The following is a 7,369-nucleotide window of genomic DNA, read 5'->3' on the forward strand; positions in this document are numbered from 1 at the left end:
TTGATTCAGATGCTGATGACCAGTCTGTTTTTTTCTGGAGATTGTGCAGCATCACTCTTGTGCATTGTATCTTCTGGGAATTTGACCCTAAACCAGCTTGGGTGCACATTTTTGCTTTTAATGGGCATAAAATGTTTCTTCCCAGTAGGTTGATTGGAGTGTCTTGCTGAGTATATATAAAGGAGCTGATGTGAGTTTTTCTATCCTATTAACATAGGTAAGGCTGTGTGTTATTTGGGTTTTTCTCAGAGAAGCCCACAATCTTTACAGATGAGCCTTCGCTCCTTATACAAGAATATGTAGCTCCTGTGTCTACCATAAATTGATGCTTTTGAGTATGTATTGTTACTTCAATTGTAGGCCATCTTTAGGCTGTGTTGAACAACTGGTGTCATGTGCTCCCTGCTTTAAGATCCTTGGGTCCCCTATTGGCACTCTCGGCTGAGCCCGTCCATGGGTTGGTTGGGCAATCTCTGCATCGATGTCCTTGTTGGTAACATCCCCAACACACTACACTGAAAAAAGGGGGAGTAGTATTTACTTAGGAAAACCTAGGAAAGTTTTTGCACTTAGAAACTGTAAGTAAATTCTACAAGGGTAATCATCAAGTAAACTTTACTTGCGGATGGAAGTTTCTTTTACTAGCAAACCTCAGGTAATTTACTGATGATTGAGTGTGCGTGCAAGGCGCACACTATATGTTATCCACCGCGCTTATGAGTGTGCCTGAAAGCGCACACTATATGTTATCCACCGCGCTTATTGAGTGTGCGTGCAAGCGCACAATATATGTTTATCCACCGCGCTTATTGAGTGTACGTGCAAGGCGCACACTATATGTTATCCACCGCGCTTATCTTCTTATTATTATTGAGTGTGCGTGCAAGGCGCACATTATATGTTATCCACCGCGCTTATTATTATTCTTACGCCCTTTTTTTGTCACGCTCCCAGAGTTTTTGTCACACATACACAAAACGGGTATCGAAACGACCGGCTCGGCCGGGAATCGATTGCTATGACTTTTCTAAGAGTTTCGGCAAACGGTTTTGCCAAAATCCAGAAAAACCGAAGCCAAAAATGAATGGGTGTGTATTGAGAACTTTCCAGAGCTAGAGTGAGTGATGTCATCGCTAGAGTGGAGAGGGGAGAGAACGATCAGTGAAAAAATAAAACGGATTCGACTACCGTGGCCTCAAATGCCCAGCTACAGACATGATTATCCCCTCAAATGTAGGAAAATTCGAGGTGATCGCAGTGATAACACTGTTGAAGCTGTCTCTTTTATAGTTTTGGTCCAACAGGCTAACTGATCGAGTACCCCCCCCCACAGCCTCATTCACTCCCATGTTAAAAAAGGAGGGAAATTTTCTGAAGGAAGGCAGAGAAACGTTCTCTCTCTCTTGCTCCTGAGGGCACATTTCTTCATTTATCGACACAAAACAACTATGTAAAACGACAGGAAGGGCACACGATGCCCCCAGTTATGCCGGTTCAATGATTGGAAATACGGTTTTGGCCAGAAATCCTTCCTGTTCGAGAGGAGGTCTCAGCATTTTCTCTCAGTCTCTAAGTGACATCTAACAGGTGCAGATCAGCTGCTGCTGATTAGGTCCTGGTTGCTTGGCAACCTCAGCCTGCTTGAAGGAAGAGAGGGGGAGGGGCCACCAGAAGCCGAGCGGCAGCCATTTTATAGTTCTTGGCACTTAATTTGAACCTGTCTGTGTAAAATGGCAGACGAGAGACAGCAGAGCAGCTAGCGCGTTAACATGCTAATGATAATAGCATTAGCCACTAGAATTAAATACATGCTAATGTTAACATGGTAATGCCAACATGGTAATGTTAATTGCTAGTGCATCAGCGTTAACATGCTAATGTTATCATGCTAATGGTAATTGCTAGCGCATCAGCGTTAACATGCTAATTCTAACATGCTAATGCTAACTGCTAGCGCTTCAGCGTTAACATGCTAATGTTAACATGCTAATGGTAACATGCCAATGCTAACTGCTAGCGCATCACTGTTAACATGATAATGCTAACATGCTAATGCTAACATGCTTATGTTAACTGCTAGCGCATCAGTGTTAACATGTTAATGCTAACATGCTAATGTTAACATGCTAATGTTAACATGCTAATGCTAACATGCTAATGTTAACTGCTAGCGCATCAGTGTTAACATGTTAATGTTAACATGTTAATGCTAACATGCATATGTTAGTTGCTAGCATGTAAACGCTATGCTCCTGTGTCTAAATAAACATGTTAAAAATGATGTTGAGGTGTGCTTTTTGGATACAGACCCCCAGCAACAGCCACTCGTCACTCTCAACCGATTTTTTTTAGTACTGAGATTGCTGAGCAGTGTCGAAGATAATGCATGGGGACGACGGGGCCAGTGTCACGCACACTCAAAATTTCTTTAGAAATTTTTCTAGTTATTCTTACGCCCTTTTTTTGTCACGCTACTCCTCCCAGAGTTTTTGTCGCACATACACAAAACGGGTATCGAAACGACCGGCTCGGCCGGGAATCGATGGCTATGACTTTTCTAATAGTTTCGGCAAACGGTTTTGCCAAAAATCCAGAAAAACGAAGCCAAAAAATGAATGGGTGTGTATTGCGAGAACTTTCCAGAGCTAGAGTGAGTGATGTCATCGCTAGAGTGGAGAGGGGAGAGGAACGATCAGTGAAAAAAATAAACGTATTTGACTACCGTGGCTCTCAATGCCCAGCTACGACAGATTATCCCCTCAAATGTAGGAAAATTCGAGGTGATCGCAGTGATAACACTGTTGAAGCTGTCTCTTTTATAGTTTTGGCTCCATACAGGCTAATTGATCCCCTCCACAGCCTCATATACTCCCATGTTAAAAAAGGCGGGAAATTTTCTGGAGGAAGGCAGAAGTAACGTTTCTCTCTCTTGCTCCTGAGGGCACATTTCTTCATTTATCGACACAAAACGAATATGTAGATGATCAGGAAGGCTCATCGTGCCCAGGTTAAGCCGGTTCAATGATTGGAAATACGGTTTTGGCCGAAAATCCTCCTGTTCGAGAGGAGGTCTTTAAGCCGGTTCAATGATTGGAAATACGGTTTTGGCCAGAAATCCTTCCTGTTCGAGAGGAGGTCTCAGCATTTTCTCTCAGTCTCTAACTGACATTCTAACAGGTGCAGATCAGCTGCTGCTGATTAGGTCCTGGTTGCTTGGCAACCTCAGCCTGCGTGAAGGAGGAGAGGGGCGAGGGGCCACCAGAAGCCGAGCGGCAGCCATTTTAGTAGTTCATGGCACTTAATTTGAACCTGTCTGTGTAAAATGGCAGACAGAGACAGCAGAGCGTTAGCGCAAGCTGTAAAGACATGCTATTTGCAAACATTAGCGACCAATGCAAAAATTTGTGCTAATTAACATTAGCCACTAGAAATTAAACACATGTTAATTACTAACATGCTAATGCTAACATGCTAATGTTAACTGCTAGCGCATCATCGTTAACATGCTAATGCTAACATGCTAATGCTAACATGATGATGCTAACTGTTAGCGCATCAGCGTTAACATGGTAATGCTAACATGCTAATGGTAACATGATAATGCTAACTGTTAGCATGTTAATGCTAACATGCTAATGTTAATTGCTAGCATGTTAGCGCTAGCTGCTCCTGTGTCTAAATAAACATGTTAAAAATGACTATTTGAGGTGTGCTTTTTGAATACAGACCCCCAGCAACAGCCCACTCGTCACTCTCAAAATTTCTTTTCTAGTACTGAATTTGCTGAGCAGTGTCAGTAATAATGCATGGGGACGATGGGGGCAGAGTCACGCACACTCAAAATTTCTTTAGAAATTTTCTAGTTATTAATATGGTCTTGAATTTTACTCTCTCCTTCTTTGTAAGTTTTACTTAGACTTTGACTGCTTCAAACTGAAAATCTCACCTAAAATCAGTGGCTTTTCAAGGTTTTTCTTAAATACCTTTTCTGACTTTTATTTATGGACTATATTTAAGTAACATTTACACAACATTTTACATATTTCTTTCTACAGTTTAAATTGCATAAATTTGTTTTTAATGTTTTTGTTTATTGAAACAATAACTTCTTAAAAAATGAGGTAACTGTTTAATTTAACAACACCTTTATTTTTCTTAGGTGAAACACCAAAACAAGGTATAGTTCAAGATGATCATCCTTCTTTTCTTCCTCCCTTTCTCTCTCCCTCCCTTCTTTCCTTCCTCCCTCCCTCCCTTCTTTTCTCTTTCTCTCCCTCCCTCCCTTCTTCCTTCTTTTCTTCCTCCCTCCCTTCCTTGACCTGAAGACAACATAAGGGTTAATAAAGTGCAACAAGTTGAAATAAAAATTATATCACTAAAACGAGAGAAAAAGAAGAAAATACACAAATAGACACAAACAACTGTGCTGTTTTTTTCTTTTAGTGCCCCGACAACTCTTGGGTCAAACAAGCACTCAAGCTATAAGCTTGTTTCGCAGAGACAGGATTTTCGGGGACAGCTTAAGGACATCAAGCTCTAGAAGAAGCATAAATGATGCCCATCAGCAGGAGACAGGCCTTTGCAACACTTCCACAGTTGTGGAGTACCTCAGTCCCTTCGACAACAATAGACACATCAGCGTTGGCTGCATCTGCTCCACTTGTGTGGAAGACACAGATCTTTAGAACTTGCTCAGCCTGGTCCTCTTGAGCTGCCTCTCTGTTGATATCCTGTAAAATATATGTCAATCCATGTTTAGGTGCATAGTACAGCTTAATTTTCTATTCAAGTTATAGACTAGTGTCAAAAATATCAACATTTCAGAGAGAAAATGGGAGAGAAGAGCAGAGGAGAGAGAGAAAATGGGAGAGGAGAGCAGAGGAGAGAGAAACAAGGAGGAGAGGGGAAGAGAGAATGGGGGAGGAAAGAGGACAGAGGAAAAGAGAGAAAATGGGAGAGGAGAGCAGAGGAGAGAGAGAAACATGGAGAGAGGAGAGGGGAAGAGAGAATGGTTAACTCCCCCCCCCGCCCGCTCCTCAAACTTTATGAGTGGTATAGAAAATTGGCGAGGTTTTTCTTTTTCGGCCGCTCGTGCGCCCCTCACGGAGATTGCGCCCTGGGCAGTCGCCCACATTGCCCATAGCTAAGACCGGCCCTGATTGAGTGTGCCTGAAAGAGCACACTCTTTAAAACCTCTCGCGGAGCGGAGAAGAGAGGGGAAAAAATAGAGGTAGAGAGAGATGCACCTGAGTCGAACAGACAGTAAAAAGCATGCTCTCTATCTGTTTTAATTTGGAAAATAAATTCACAAAATTGACATTTCACTCTGCTAACTGGCAACCCAAGCAAAATCAGTTGGCGACCCACTTTGGGACCCAACCCATAGTTTGGGAACGGCGCTGGTAAAGTTTCAAATGCGTACAGTTACTTTGAAGTGGATTAACCTACAGCAGTTAAGAGTATTGCCCTCAGAGGACCAACCAATGCAGATCCGAGATATTACAGTTTTGTATGAATTTTGATGTTGCTTCCATTGACAACATGTTAGATTAATGAATTCATATGGTACTTCTCACACAAGTATCTTCTGTCTGTTAAAACAGCAACACGTTGAAGCGAGCGGGAGGCCATTATTCGCCCCCTGATGGAATTCCTGGGGGAGTCTTCAGGGGAACTCATCAAGGACTACAAGGTAAATTCAAACATTTTCAGATCACAAAGTTCACTTGAGTACATCATATTGAATTATTATTCACTTCCCCTTTTAATACAACTTGTTCGAACCATCAAATAATTATAATTAATAAAATAATTTTTTGAAAATGGAGGCTTTATTGGTCTCTTTCTTTCTTAGTTAAGTTAACTCAATATCTCATAAGAAACTAGAAAAATTTCTAAAGAAATTTTGAGTGTGCCTGACTCTGGCCCTGTCACCCCCATACATTATTACTGACACTGCTCAGAAAATTCAGTATTAGAAAATTCCCGCAGAAATTTGAGACTGACGGTGGGCTGTTGCCGGGGGTCTGTATTCAAAAAGCACACCTCAAATAGTCATTTTAAACATGTTTTTAGACACAGGAGCAGCTAGCGCTAACGCAATTAACATTAGCATGTTAACATTAGCATGCTGATATTAGCATGTTAACATTGCATGTTAGCGCTGAGTGTCGAGTTACCATTAACATGTTAACATAAGCAGTTAACATTAGCATGTTAGCATCAGCATGGTAGCGCTGATGCACTAGCATTAACATTAGCATGTAGCATTAGCAATTGACATTAGCATGTTAACATTAGCATGTTACGCTGATGCACTGATGCGCTAGCAATTAACATTAGCATGTTATCATTACCATGTTAGCATTAGCAATTTGCATTAACATGTTAGCGCTAACGCGTTAACAATTAACATTAGCATGTTAGCGCTGACGCGTTAGCAATTAACATTAGCATGTTAGCATAAGCATGTTACCATTAACGCGCTAGCTGCTATGCTGTCTCTGTCTGCCATTTTAGACAGACGAGTTCAAATGAAGTGCCAAGAACTACTAAAATGGCTGCCGCTAGGCTTCTGTCTGCTGGCCCCTCCCCCCTCTCCTCCTTCAAGCAGGCTGAGGTTGCCAAGCAACCAGGACCTAATCAGCAGCAGCTGGTCTGCACCTGTTAAAATGTCAGTTAGAAATCCTGAGCTAAGAGAAGCTGGACCTTCCCTCGAAGAGGAAGGACTTTTGGCCAAACCGTAATTCCAATCATTGAACCGACATAACTGGGAGCATCGTGTGCCCTTCCTGATCGTCTACATAGTCGTTTTGTGTCGATAAATGAAGAAATGTGCCCTTAGGAGCAAGAGGGAGAAACGTTACTCCTGCTTTCCTCCAGAAAATTTCCTGCCTTTTTAACATGGGAGTATATGAGGCTGAGGATGGGAGTTGCTGCCACATATTTGTGTGTCACGCCAAAACTATATGTCTGACAGCTACAACAGTGTTATCACTGCGACCGCCTCGAATTTTCCTAAGTTTCTAGCTATAAATGATTTCTGTAGCTTCACATTTGCGGCCACAGTCGCAGTTTACAAATTTATTTTTCAACGACTTTTTCTCTCCCTGTCCACTCTAGTGATGACATCACACACTCTAGCTCTCGACAGTTCTCGCAATACACACCCATTCATTTTTTGGCATGGTTTTTGGCGATTTTTGGCAAAACCGTTTGCCGATACTCTTAGAAAAGTCATAGCACACATATCCCGGCTGAGCCGGTCGTTTTGATACCCGTTTTGTGTGTGTGCGACAAAAACTCTGGGAGGAGTAGCAAACCGAAAAAAACACAGAAGAAACGGAAAAATAAGCGGAAGAATAAGCCC

The 7,369-nt window shown here is 42.1% G+C and overlaps 1 long non-coding RNA gene across 1 annotated transcript in view; it reads right to left on the minus strand.

Annotated features, from left to right (window-relative positions):
• Positions 1-4,378: 4,378 nt before the first annotated feature.
• The window catches only part of LOC113747329 (uncharacterized), a 5,762-nt gene continuing 2,771 nt past the window's right edge, over positions 4,379-7,369 (minus strand). Inside the window, exon 4 of the long non-coding RNA XR_003463572.1 lies at positions 4,379-4,730. This is a non-coding gene — a long non-coding RNA (uncharacterized LOC113747329). The remainder of the gene's footprint in view (positions 4,731-7,369) is intronic.

This window comes from Larimichthys crocea, chromosome XIII, assembly GCF_000972845.2.
Source record: "Larimichthys crocea isolate SSNF chromosome XIII, L_crocea_2.0, whole genome shotgun sequence".
NCBI classification, from domain to species: domain Eukaryota; kingdom Metazoa; phylum Chordata; class Actinopteri; family Sciaenidae; genus Larimichthys; species Larimichthys crocea.